At 53.0% G+C, this 12546-nt stretch overlaps 1 protein-coding gene across 1 annotated transcript in view; it reads right to left on the bottom strand.

Moving 5' to 3' along the window:
• ACSS1 (acyl-CoA synthetase short chain family member 1) overlaps positions 1-12546 on the bottom strand; it is a 55382-nt gene that overhangs the window by 22062 nt on the left and 20774 nt on the right. The window lies entirely within an intron of this gene.

The following is a 12546-nucleotide window of genomic DNA, read 5'->3' as shown; positions in this document are numbered from 1 at the left end:
CAGTAAGAGGCCACAACACTGCACTTGAGACAACCCGGAAGTCCCTGAGAGCCATGCGCTTGTGTGACGACGCTCAGCCGGAAGCGGAGAAAGGTTAAGGTGGGGTTGGAGGTGTGGCCGCCATTAATTTCTTCAAGGCTGTTCTAACTGCTGGTTCCCCATGAACCTGGACTTGGCAGTTGCCAAAACCCATCGTTTCTCCCACTTCCTCTACCTGGTGTAATTTTTAATTCATTATTTGCAATAAAAAGAAAACAGGAGAAGAGAGCAAGAGGGGACCATCATCAGGGATTCAGAAGGCCCCGAGCAAGCAAAGGGCAGCCCAGGCAATGGAAGCTCCACAGGGGCTGTCCCAGAAGCCGCGGGGCAATGGAAAGAAGCAGCCCCCAGTCAGGGACAGGACAAGGTCTCTGTTCCTCCCCAGTGCCATCCCACCAAGGGGACCGGCTGAACACACGACCGCCGGCAGCTGCAGCTGTCAGGAGGAGCACAAGGGTTCTATTGAGGGGCGCCCCCCACCCACCGCCCGCCCAAGTTAAGAGGAAAGAAGGAACAAAACGGGGACAGCCTCCTGAGATCCAGCTCCGCAGACTGCAGACTTAGATGCTCCCGGCAAGGAGGCTGGGGTGGCCGGGCCGGCACAGAAGACGCAGCTGCAATCAAGAGAGCCAGGGAGTTAACTCCAGGTCGATGGGTGCAGAGGAAGAGACAGCGAGAGAGAGGCAGATCTTCCATCTGCTGGTTCACTCCCTAAGTGGCCACAATCCAAGCCAGGAGCTTCTTCCATGTTTCCACAAGGGTGCAGGGGCCCAAGCTGTTGGGGCATCCTCCACTGCTTTCCCAGGTGTATTAGCAGGGAGCTGGATCAAAAGTGGAGCAGCCAGGTCTTGACAGAATGCCTATGAGATGCAGGCATCCTAGGCGGTGGCTTTGCCACAGCGCCAGCCCCGAAGGATGCATTCTCACAGCTGTGAGGCTGAAGCCTCTGGCAATACTAGCTGACATTGAGGCTTGAGTTTGTGCCCCTCGGCCAGTAGTGAAGTTCACATCTGGAAGTCAAGGCAGAACTCACACTGCACACAGAGAAAGACCCGGGTCAGCTTTCTCTGCTGGCTGCCAGCACAGCACTGCAGGAGTCTCCACTTCCACACGGGCACCCATCATCCGCCTGGTGTGCCTGCTGCAGGAACCTCTCAGATTCTCAAGCAGGACCCACCCAGACACTGCCAAACCCACTCACTAGGTATTCTTAGCAGTAGGATGCAAATTCCCAGAGATTTTTGTTTGAAAGCATTTTCTAAATTGACTAAAATCAGCTTCACCTTGGTGGATCCTGAAGATGTTAAAAATCTAATTCTAGGGGACAGCATTGTGGTGCAGTGGGTTAAGCCATCCCTTGTGATGCTGGCATCCCATATCAGAGCACAGTTTAAGTCCTGGCTGTTCAGCTTGCAAGCCAGCTCCCTGCTAATGCACCTAGGAAAGCAGTGGATGACGGTCCAAGTGTTTGGGAGATGTGGACTCCTGGCTTTGGCCTGGCCCAGCGCTAGCTGTTGCTGCCATCTGGGGAGTGAACCAGCTAATGAAAGATACCTATCAGGGCTGGCACTGTGGGTTAACGGGTAAAGCCGCTGCCTGCAGTGCTGACATCCCATATGGGCGCCGGTTCAAGTCCCGGCTGCTCCACTTCCGATCCAGCTCTCTGATATGGACTGAGAAAGCAGTGGAAGATGGCCCAGGTCCTTGGGCCCCTACACCCACATGGGAGACCTGGAAGAGACTCCTGGCTCCTGTCTTCAGATCGGCAGAGCTCTGACCATTTCGGTCATCTGGGGAGTGAACCAGCGGATGGAAGACACCCCCCCCCAACTCTTTCAAATAAATCTTTAAAAAAAATAAGAAAGATATCTATCACTATCCCTGTCTCTGTCTGTGTATGTTGTTCAAATAAGTAAGTAAATCTAGTTCTCAGCACCGTGGAGTTGAGTGAGAGTGTTGGCTTTAGACAAAAGAAACAAGAGGGGGGGTGTCCTCCAGGAGTGGGGGTGCAGGGCACAGCACCTTGGTAGCACAGAAGCTTAGGGTAGCAGAGAGCTTCCTGGACAGGTTGCTATGGGGAGGAGCTTTAAAGCAGAAAGGAATGGGTGTATGTGCCCTACAGGAACACAGCCATTGGAGCTGGGCAGCTGACCTAAGGGAGAGACTGAAGGCAAGGTCAAGGCTGACCACAAGTTCCCTGTTGGACTGAGGGCCTCAATACGCACCCAGGAGGTGGCAGGGTCACTCTCTCAGTGCTGCGTATGGAGGAGAGGTGTCAGCTGAAGGATTTGACCCTGGTCAATCTCAGAGCCCACCAATGCCATGAACTTGGAGGTAGACAGGATCCTTTAAGGCCAGACGGGGTGCAGTCTCCTGGGGACCCTGGAATCAGCTGCCACAGCAGTTCAGCCTCTGTTGCAACATCACATTCAACAGAGGTCACCTCACGGGGCTGCCTCTGTCTTTGTCACCTTAATAGGTACACAGCCTACCTAAAATGGAATGAAGACTTGCAGGCCTTCCAATTCCACCCCCATAGTCTAGCTCAGCCTTTAAAGGCGCAAAAACCAAGAATCAACGGAAGCTGTCATTCAGTGAAAGGCCTTCAAATTCCCAAGTCCCCAGGAGTCTTTCCTTTCCCAGGTTCTCTCATCCAGTCCTCCTGACCCCACTCACTCTCTGAATACCCCAGATTACCAAATGGACCCCTCACTCCAATGGAGTTGTCCCACAGTGGAATAGATACCCAGACTCTTAGTCTCAACTCTATACTTAGTGCTATAAATTAGCTAATGTGCATTAATTTTTTGATGCCTGACACAGGGGATTCAAATTCAGCATGAGGTCACCAACCCACATCTCTGAACCCCCTGCACATGTAATACACACTCCTTAACCAGGCCTTCTCAGATAACGGAAGTTTGGATTTCTGTTTGTTTTTTTAAGCAGACTTTCCATTTATTGCTACCCAACTCTTTCTCATGTTTCTACATAACTCATCATTTTTTAACTTTAATTTTTCATTTTTTAAAAGATTTATATATTTGAGGCCGGCGCTGTGGCTCACTAGGCTAATCCCCCGCCTGTGGCACCGGCACCTCAGGTTCTAGTCCTGGTTGGGGCACCGGTCCTGTCCTGGTTGCTCCTCTTCCAGTCCAGCTCTCTGCTGTGGCCCAGGAAGGCAGTGGAGGATGGCCCAAGTGCTTGGGCCCTGCACCCGCATGGGAGACCAGGAGGAAGCACCAGGCTCCTGGCTTCGGATCGGTGCAGTGCACTGGCCGCAACATGCCGGCTGTAACGGTCACTTGGGGGAGGGGGGGAGTGAACCAATGGAAAAAGGAAAAACCTTTCTCTCTCTCTCTCTCACTGTCTAACTCTGCCTGTCAAAAAAAAAAAAAAAGATTTATATATTTGAAAGTCAGAGTGACAGAGAGAAAGAGAGAGAGAGATCTTCCACAAGTTCACTCCCCAAATGCCAGCAACAACCAGGGCTAGGTCAGACGTAAGCCAGGAGCCAGGAACTCCATCCTGGTGTCCCATGTGGGTGGCAGGGGCTGTCATTCACCAGCCCCCAGGTACGTTTGCAGAAAGGGGGATTGCAAGTGCAGGCTCAAACCAGCACACTTACAGGGAATGTAGGCATCCAAGGCGGCCACTTGAGCCACTGCACCAAAACAGCTACCGAAATTTTCCTTTTTTAAATTTATTTGAAAGAGCGACAGAGAGGGGGAAAGATGGCAAGAGTGAGATCTTCCATCCACTGATTCATTCACTCCATAAATGGCCATAAGAGCCAGGGTTGGGCCAGGCCAAAGCCAGGAGCCAGCCCAAGCACGTGGGCCCCTTCTGCCGCTTTCCCAAGCTCATTAGCAGGAAGCTGGATGGGAAGTGGAGTAGCCAGGACAAGAACAAGAGCTCCAACATGGGATTCCAGCACACAAGTGGCGGCTTAACCCACTGTGCCACAAGGGCTCCATTTTAAACTTTTCTTTGTTCACTGCAATCTCCTCTGGACCTGTCCTGTTGGATGATCTGGTCAGCAAAGCTGGGTCTTCTCGTGATTCAAAAACAAACATCATCATTCCAGGTGCTCAGGGGAACTGTTCAAAAAGCATGTTCTGGGATAGTCATGACTTCTCAAAACCTTCTACCACCAAAGTGCTACTGTTTCCATAGTAGCCGGTACCACAGCCTCTCAGTGGGGGAGCTCCGTGGGCCCTAGGCACAGATCATGGCTTACGCACTGCCAGTACCATCCTCTCACTGAGCCCACCAGTGACATGCATCTCTTTGAGACATGATCTCACTACAGTCTGTAAGTGCAAAGGCAAACGGAACTCTTCCCTTTCAGGGACTGGGCAGGACACTGAAGACGGCCTGCAGTGAGGGCGCCTGGCGGCCCAGAGTCCAGTGTAGACACTAGCAAATGACGCCGAGCACAAAGGCATCTGGTCTTTTGTTCCTGGTGGTGCTTCACACCGGAGAAATGTTGCTGACTGACCTGGGGGGAGTAGGGAGGAAGGGAAGGAGGGAGGGAGGAAGGCAGGGCCTTCTTCAACCAATTCAACACCAGCTGGGAATAACTCTTCTGCAATGGCCCTCCCCTACTGCAAGTGGCTGTCACCAATAGGACACCTGCATAAACTCTTGACAGCACAAATGCATGCCCTGCCCCCCGACCCAGGCTCCAAACCCAAGTTAGTCCAAAACAGGAAACAGCTGGAAAGAAAGTTCCCTGGTATTTATCTGCACATGGATCTTCCGATCAAAGCCTAGTCTGTGGCTAGTATTTGCAAGTGTCTCCCTCTTGGGCATTTCCTGATGGCAGCCCAGCAGCCCAGGGGAGGAAGCCTAGTCCTCTGTGTGCCCATGTTGTGTTTAAAACATAAGCATGTGGAGTGCAGGATTTGCTGGTTCCTTACAATCACTCTGGTTCTCCCCTATTCGGAGCTAACAGACATCTTTATGGTCTTGGCCTTGGGCGGAGATCTGAGTTTTGTTTATAGAACTCCGCCCGCCCAGCGTGTGGCCATCTAAGCCTAGCTCATAAAAGGTGTTTGTTGAGCGAATGGGCACAGCAGGTGAGCCGGGCAGACAACAGGCGACCAGGGCCCTTGCTCAGGCTACAGATGGCTTGCATCCAACTGCACTTGAGGGGGCACAGCTGGCCGTTGCTCCAGCATCACACTGGCATGCAAAGGTTCTGACCTTCAGACAAGGGGAAGGGGGAGCAAGGGAGGGAAGGACCGCCCCTTCTGCTGAGTCAGCCAATCAGGGAAGGAAGCCCAGGTAATTGCGCCCAAGTGTGAAGGCTTGTGACAAGGAGCATTTCAAACAGGCACTGTCACCTCTGTGCTCCCATCAGAGATCCTGACAGCACTTTCCCACGCTGCCTCTAGCATGCGGTAGTTTGGGGGGTGAGAGAAGAAAGAATGGGCTCTGGAGAAGGGGAACCAAGCCGAGAGAGTGCAGGGCTGTGTGCGGCATGGAAGGCTCCCACATCACCTCTCGTGAACCAGGCCAGCAGAGCAAACTCCTTCCTGGCAGTCTTCTGACCTGCAATGTTACCGTGGCCACTAAATGGGATTTAATGGTGATGAAATAAACATGCTGAGCCGGCCGCTTACCACCCCAAAGTGGACAGAAGTCCGGGAAATTGGCTGACTGAGCTCATAAACCAAGTCTTCAACTCACACATCATTATTTGATTTTCCCGACAGCAACAGTTAGCAAAGAAAAGCCATAGCTAAACTACAAGACTGCAGCCAGTCCAACACTCGCAAAACCCCTACCGCTGCCTGTCTGCAGAGAAAGGCACAGACACAGCCGGGGTTCCCAGAGGGCAGGAGCTGAGTAGTCAGCAGCAACACCAGCTCAACTCAGGGCCCTCAGGCTGTGTGCTTGCTAAATTCCTTGCAGAAGGCATGTTCCCCTGAACTCTTGCTGCACTCGCTACAAAGTACTGTGGGTGGAGGATTTATCACTTGGAAGAACAGTCTTTCTGGAGGCCAAGAATCCAATCAGAGAGACAGGATTCCCTTCCTGGCTTCCGAGGCCCATGGAGCCTTGATTGTCTGATCTGTAAGATGGCCTGCAAATCGGACCCATCATCAAGGTGGCCCTGAGGACCAAATATGAAGTCCCAGGCTATCCTATAAACAGTAGGTGTCACTACTCTCCAACAACAGCATAAGAAATAGGCATAAAGGGGTATTAGTGAGCATGGATGGCTCTTTTAGCACCAGAGCACTTCAAGAAGTTCAAAAAGTTCATGGAGTGTGGAATTAAAAGAGACTTTATCTTGGTGCAAAAAGAAATCTGAAATGCATGCATAATATGTCAGGTCTCCAAAAAGACCATGGAAAACATGTACTATGAAAAACTCCGGGGGCCACTGCTGTGGCTTGGTGAGTCCCGGCTGCACCACTTCCAGTCCAATGCCCTGCTGATGTGGCCTGGGAGGGCAGCGGAGGTTGGCCCAAGTGCTTGGGCCCCTGCACCCACGTGGGAGACCCAGAGCAAACGCCTGGTTCCTGGCTTCAGATCGGCTCAGCTCCGGCCATTGCGGGCATTTCAGGACTGAACCAGCGGATGGAAGATCTCTCGCTGCCTCTCCTTCTCCCTCTCTCTATGTAGCTCTGTCTTTTGAGTGAATAAATAAATCTTTTTAAATAAAAAAGGACTATTGGACATTGGACAAAGAACAGACAATGCACAGAAGAAACTCATAATGGCACAGATACACAAAGAGATATTCCATCTCGTTTGCAGTGTAAATAATGCAAAAAAAAAAAAAAAACTCTGCATGGAATTCAATATATTTTTTGCACCAAACTAAACTTTTTAATCCATTTTCCACGGACTTTTTGTAGTGTCCTTGCAGAGGCACTGACCTCAAGTGCCCCCTCCTCCAGAGAGAAAAAGCCAAGCGTGGAGGTGGCAGTCTCCTTGGCCCCGGGCTCAGGCAGAATGCGACTCGCAAGTACGTGTGAACGCTTTGCTTGGAGCACTCGCCTGCACAGCACACGTGCTCTGTGCCCTGGCAGAGAGTCGTGGCTGCTGATGGTGGCGGGAGTGGCTCTGAGAAGGAGGTAGGGTCACCCTCAGTCACAGCTGCCAGACCTGAGCCTGTGGTTCCAAGAGGCCCAGCCTGTGTGCCGTGTGCAACAAAGCCGTCACCTGTCATCCCCACCTCTGCAACCACGCCCACCTCCTAGGGGAGCACCTCCTACCTCCCCAGCCTCCAGGGGGCCAGTTCCTCCCTTAACTCCCTTCCTCCACCCCCCACGCCCCAGCTCCCACTTCCTTCCCGGGGGAGCTGACAAAAGCGGCAGCAACTAGGCAGGTGTGCTGTGCCCAGGGCTGCTCAGTTTCACAACAGCCTGCTGGCTCTGAGCTGTCAATCCCCACCCACCCCTACGTTCCAGGCAAGGGAATGGGCACAGAGAAGTCAGGCCACTTGCTCGAGGCCACCCAGCGCAATGAGTTGGGGCAGGATTCAGACCCAGGCCTGGGTGCCGAGGCCCTGCCCTGTCCCCACTCCCCCTTGCAGCTCTCAGCATCAGAACAGCTCCTTTTCTATTGTAAGGGTCCCCAAGCTTCCCAACTGGGGTGGGGGGAGGCATCTGCCAACTCCACTGTCATTTATGTGACATTTCTGCTTGGTTAATTTTTTTTCCATATTTATCTATGAACCCGAGACCGACTCTGTGCAAAAGGGAAGTTAGGGAGAGACCAGCTCCCTGGTGAGGTCACGTGGGTGCTTTCTTGTGATCAGAATGGAAGGGTCAGGCACGGGGGAGGGGGGACTGGTGCTGCTCAGGGCGTCTTGCAGACACATCCAGGGCAAATCCCACATCTGAGGTTTCTCTCCTCTGACCATAGCCCAGTAGGCAGTGGTCTCTAAAGAAAGCCTCTTGGGAAGGAGGCAGGAGGTCAGACTTGAGAACAGCTCTGTTCCCATTAACGCCTGGCTGCCCCTTGGATCCCAGCCCCTGGCCTTGCCTCCGGAAAAAGAAGCTTTCTCTCTTTTAGCTCCCAGCACGGAGAGGGCCATGCCAACGCACTGAGAACCGCAAAGGCTCCTGCGGGCTGCCAGCCCAGATGAGAGCTCACTGCTGGGCTCCAATCCTGGGCACAGGCCCCAAAACAGCTGGTGCCCTGGCAGGACACCCACCCGCTGGCAGGCTGGCCTGTTTACCTCCAGGGAAGTCCAAAATCCTCCTTCCGTGGGATTGGGGGGAAAAGGATGTAGGTTTTTAACTTGCTGCAAGCGTTCAATTGCAAATAAAACCACGGACGGATGCTCTCCGGCTACTCCAGGCTGGCTGGGTCTAGCGTCCGCTCTGCACCAGCCCGTGTGGCTGCGGCAAGGAAGCTGGGCTCACACAGAAAGTTCCAGACCAGCCCGTTCTATTCCCCAGACTTCAGTGGGAATGTACAGAACCTTCCAAATCAGCGCCCGGAGGGAGGCAAGCAGGTGGGTTTGCTCCCGCAGACACCACCACACAGGTGAGAACCCGCAGGGTGCCAAGCGCCCAGTGCTCATGTCCCGTGGGTTGCAGCCTGGAGAGTCATTAAAAAGAACACAGGCTCAGGTAACCCAGCGCTGAACTGGCAAATGTTTAACAGTCTTTCTTGGGGGAAAAAAAATAAAACAGACTTGATTTGTAGCATTTGATACTTACCCTGATGGAGACATTTCCCCCACAGCTGCTGTCCAGCTACCAACAAAAGACCCGTGTTGGGAGAGGTTGGGGAGCCCAGCATGCAGCCACCCTGAGACACGTGGGATCAGCAGGCAGGCAGCAAGTCACAAACCTGCACGTAACTCTCCTCTCCTACTCATCAGTCCAAACACACCCTTCCCCAGCATGCACTTTGCTTCATCCTGGACCGGGGTGGGGCCTCCATGGAAATATGGATATTGAGTCCCACATGGGACTTGTGGAGGTGCCACAGAATTCCCAGGGGGCTTCATGTCTGGAAAGGCACCCCCCCACACACACCCCTCATAAAAGAGACCAACAACTGGGGCGAGCTCTCTTCTGCGGCTGCCAGGGCCCCCTCTCTGCTTCCCCTCTCCCACCCCTTTTCCTTTCGGAGAAATCTGGGCCACTCAGGATGGGTGTTTCTATGTGCGGGCCAACCCATACCCATGTGTACGTTTGTGTGTGTGCTCATCCTCTCACCTTCTGAATAAAATTCACCTTATGCATACCAGCAGCTGGAATTCTGGGCTCTGTAAGTTACCAGGACCTGCCCCGCCCTGGACCTCAAACCTCAACAACTGCAGGAGCCTGTGGTGTCAGTGACAGCACCTGCCTTGCCCTGGGGACAGTCTCCTCTCTCCCAGCAGCCACCCCACCCCAAGGCTACCCTTAAAGTTCACTTACACTCAATTTTTCCTTCATGAAAACAATCATCGTTACTGATTTATTTAACTTTTTCTAACGATAAGTAATTGCTAATGAAAATTTAATTTGGGAGGAAGTGGAGGAACAAATACATGCTCTGGGACCGGTGCTGTGGTGCAGCGGGTTAATGCCTGGCCTAAAGTGCTGGCATCCCACATGGGCGCTGGTTCTAGTCTCAGCTGCTCCTCTTCCGATACAGCTCTCTGCTGTGGCCTGAGAAAGCAGCAGAAGATGGCCCAAGTCCTTGGCCCCTGAACCCACATGGAAGACCCGGAAGAAGCTCCTGGCTTCAGATCGGAGCAGCTCTGGCCGTTGCAGCCAATTGGGGAGTGAGCCAGCAGATGGACGACCTCTCTCTCTCTCTCTCTCTCTCTCTCTCTCTCTCTCTCCTCTCTCTGTGTAACTCTGACTTTCAAATAAATTAATAAATCTTAAAAAAAAAATACATGCCTCTGTCTTACAGTCCCTCTGACTCTGGGTTTAAGATGGCATCGAGGAAGCCACCAACTAAGCCACAGCCCAGGACACTGGCATCTCACATGAGCACCAGTTCAAGTCAAGGCCGCTCTACTTCCAATCTGGCTCCCTGCTGTGCCCAGGAAAAGCAACGGAAGATGGTGCAATTATTTGAGCCACTGCCACCCATGTGGCAGACCTGGGTGAAGCTTCTGGCTCCCGGCTTCCACGTGGTTGCAGCCCCTACCCTTATAGCCATTTGCAGAATGAGCCAGCAGATGGAAAATCTATCTTCTCTCTGTCACACTGCTTTTCAAACAAATAAATAGATAATCCTTTTAAAAAAGATGGCATTGGGGCCGGCACTGTGGTGTAGCGGGTAAAGCGCTGCCTGCAGTGCCGGCATCCCGTATGAGCAATGTGTTCAAGTCCCTGCTGCTCCACTTCTGATCCAGCTCTCTGCTATGGCCTGGGAAAGCAGTGGAAGATGGCCCAAGTCCATCTCCTACACTCCCCTGCACCCGTGTAGGAGACCTGGAAGAAGCTCCTGGCTCCTGGCTTCAGATAGGTGCAGCTCCGGCTATTGTGGCCACATGGGGAGTGAACCAGCCAATGGAAGACCTCTCTCTCTCTCTTTCTCTCTCTGCCTCTGCCTCTCTGTAACTCTGCCTTTCAAATAAATAAATAAGTCTTAAAAAAAAAAGATGGCATTGAAGTCTACACAACCTTGGAGCATTCAGATTCCACGGAAGTGGGGGGTCATAGGCAAGGCTTCCTGGGCAGCCCCAGTCACCAGGGCCGCTGCACACAGTCACCCAGCTCACGTCTACTTGGGAAGGTGACGCCTCAGGACTGGAACCCACGCCAAGCCACACCCTTTTGAAACGGACACCCCTTTGCAGTTCCACAAAAGCACCCTCAGTTGGCACCAGTGGGAAAGAGGCAGACAACTGAGCTGAACAGTCCAGAAGACAAATGGGTGTGTTCATGTCAACACAGCAGATGGTTCTTGTCCAAGACGGCTGGCCTGCTACGAATCCACATCTTGCTGAACCCATGCTGGCTCCAGGGTAAAGAGGGGATTCCGGGGTGGGGGTTGGGCGACAACATCATCAACATTCCACGTAGGCACCAATTCCAGTCCCAGCTGTTCCACATCTGATCCAGCTCCCTGCTAATGCACCTGGCCATTGCGGCCATTTGCAGGGTGAACAAGCTGATGGAATATTCTCTCTGTGTGTCTCTTCTTCTAACTCTGCCTTTCAAATAAATAAACATATTTTTAAAAAATATGCAGCATAGAGTGACTCAGGGGTTTGGTCACTGCCTGAGGAGCACCATCATGCCCCAGCAGGTGGCTGGGCCCCAGGAAGCTACAGGTCAGGCTCCACAAACCCATCACCAGACAGCACCCAGACCAGCCTGCCCAGAGTACATGCTCCCCTAAGGTGCCCTTGGCCCTAGGGCTGTGGTGGGAACCAGCGTGCAGCAGGTGACTACCCACAGGGTGCACCTACTCAGCTGGGTTTTCCCTGGGCATTCCTGCTAGCTGAGGGAGCCCAAGGGGCAGCTGAGTCAGCAGCAACGGGGATGTCCAGACCCCACCACAGCCCTGTGGGGGCTGCTGAGCCCCTCTGGTTGTGAGATGTGGAGCTGAGTGTGCCCATCCCATGGCTTGCCGAGCATTGGGTGCAAACTCCCTTCCCTGCAACCAAATCCTGACAGACACGTTCCCACAAGGCACACAACTGATGGTTAGGGGTGGGTTTTCTTTTTTTATGTTTTACAGTTTATTTACTTATTTATTTGAAAGTCAGAGAGAGAGAGAAACAGAGAGAAGGAAGGAGGGAGGGAGAGAGGGAGGGAGGGGGAGAGAGAGAGAGAATCTTCCATCCACTGGTTCATTCCCTAAATAACCACCAATGACCAGGGCACCCTGTCTGCCAGTGGCCCAGAAAGCTCTCTCCTGACCTCTCAGAGGGAGCTGCACTGGCTTTGTGGCCATGGAAAGTGGAGAAGTAGAGAGCCACTGGCCCATCCTGGTACCACCATTGTCGCCACGTATGGGTGGAATTAAGCAGCCATGGTGGGGGACCAAGGGAAGGTATGGAGGGTGAGGGTATGCCAGTCAGGCAGAAATGTCCTGGGGAACAGCTAGCTCTGTGCTGCCCGCTTAGGGAGGGGTTAGTGGAGGTACGGAAGCCTGTCTCCCCGCCCCCAGCACCGGAAATAGGCAGAGTCCCTATTGTCCCTTCACCTCCTCACCTAGCTGGGACCAGACTCCTCGGTACATCCACCAGAGCCAACACGGGGCTCAAAATTTAATTCTGAGTGTTGGGTTTCCAGACTTTTTTTTTTAAAAGATATATTTATTTGAAAAGCTGAGTTATATCTAGGGAGGGGGAGAGACAGAGAGATCCTCCATCCCCGGATGGTTGCAACAGGAGCCAGGAACTCCATCAGGGCCTCCCCTGTGGGTTCAGGGGCCCAAGCACTTGAGCCATCTTCTGCTGCCTCCCCAAGCGCATGAGCAGGGAGCTGGATCAGAAGTGGAGCAGCTGGGACACAAAAAGGCATTCATACGGGATGCCAGTGTCACAGGCGGCAGCTTAACCCACTGCAGCACAGTGGGTCC

Source organism: Lepus europaeus, chromosome 10, assembly GCF_033115175.1.
Source record: "Lepus europaeus isolate LE1 chromosome 10, mLepTim1.pri, whole genome shotgun sequence".
In the NCBI taxonomy this organism is placed as follows: Eukaryota; Metazoa; Chordata; class Mammalia; order Lagomorpha; family Leporidae; genus Lepus; species Lepus europaeus.
This window is presented reverse-complemented; position numbering and strand designations above follow the sequence as displayed.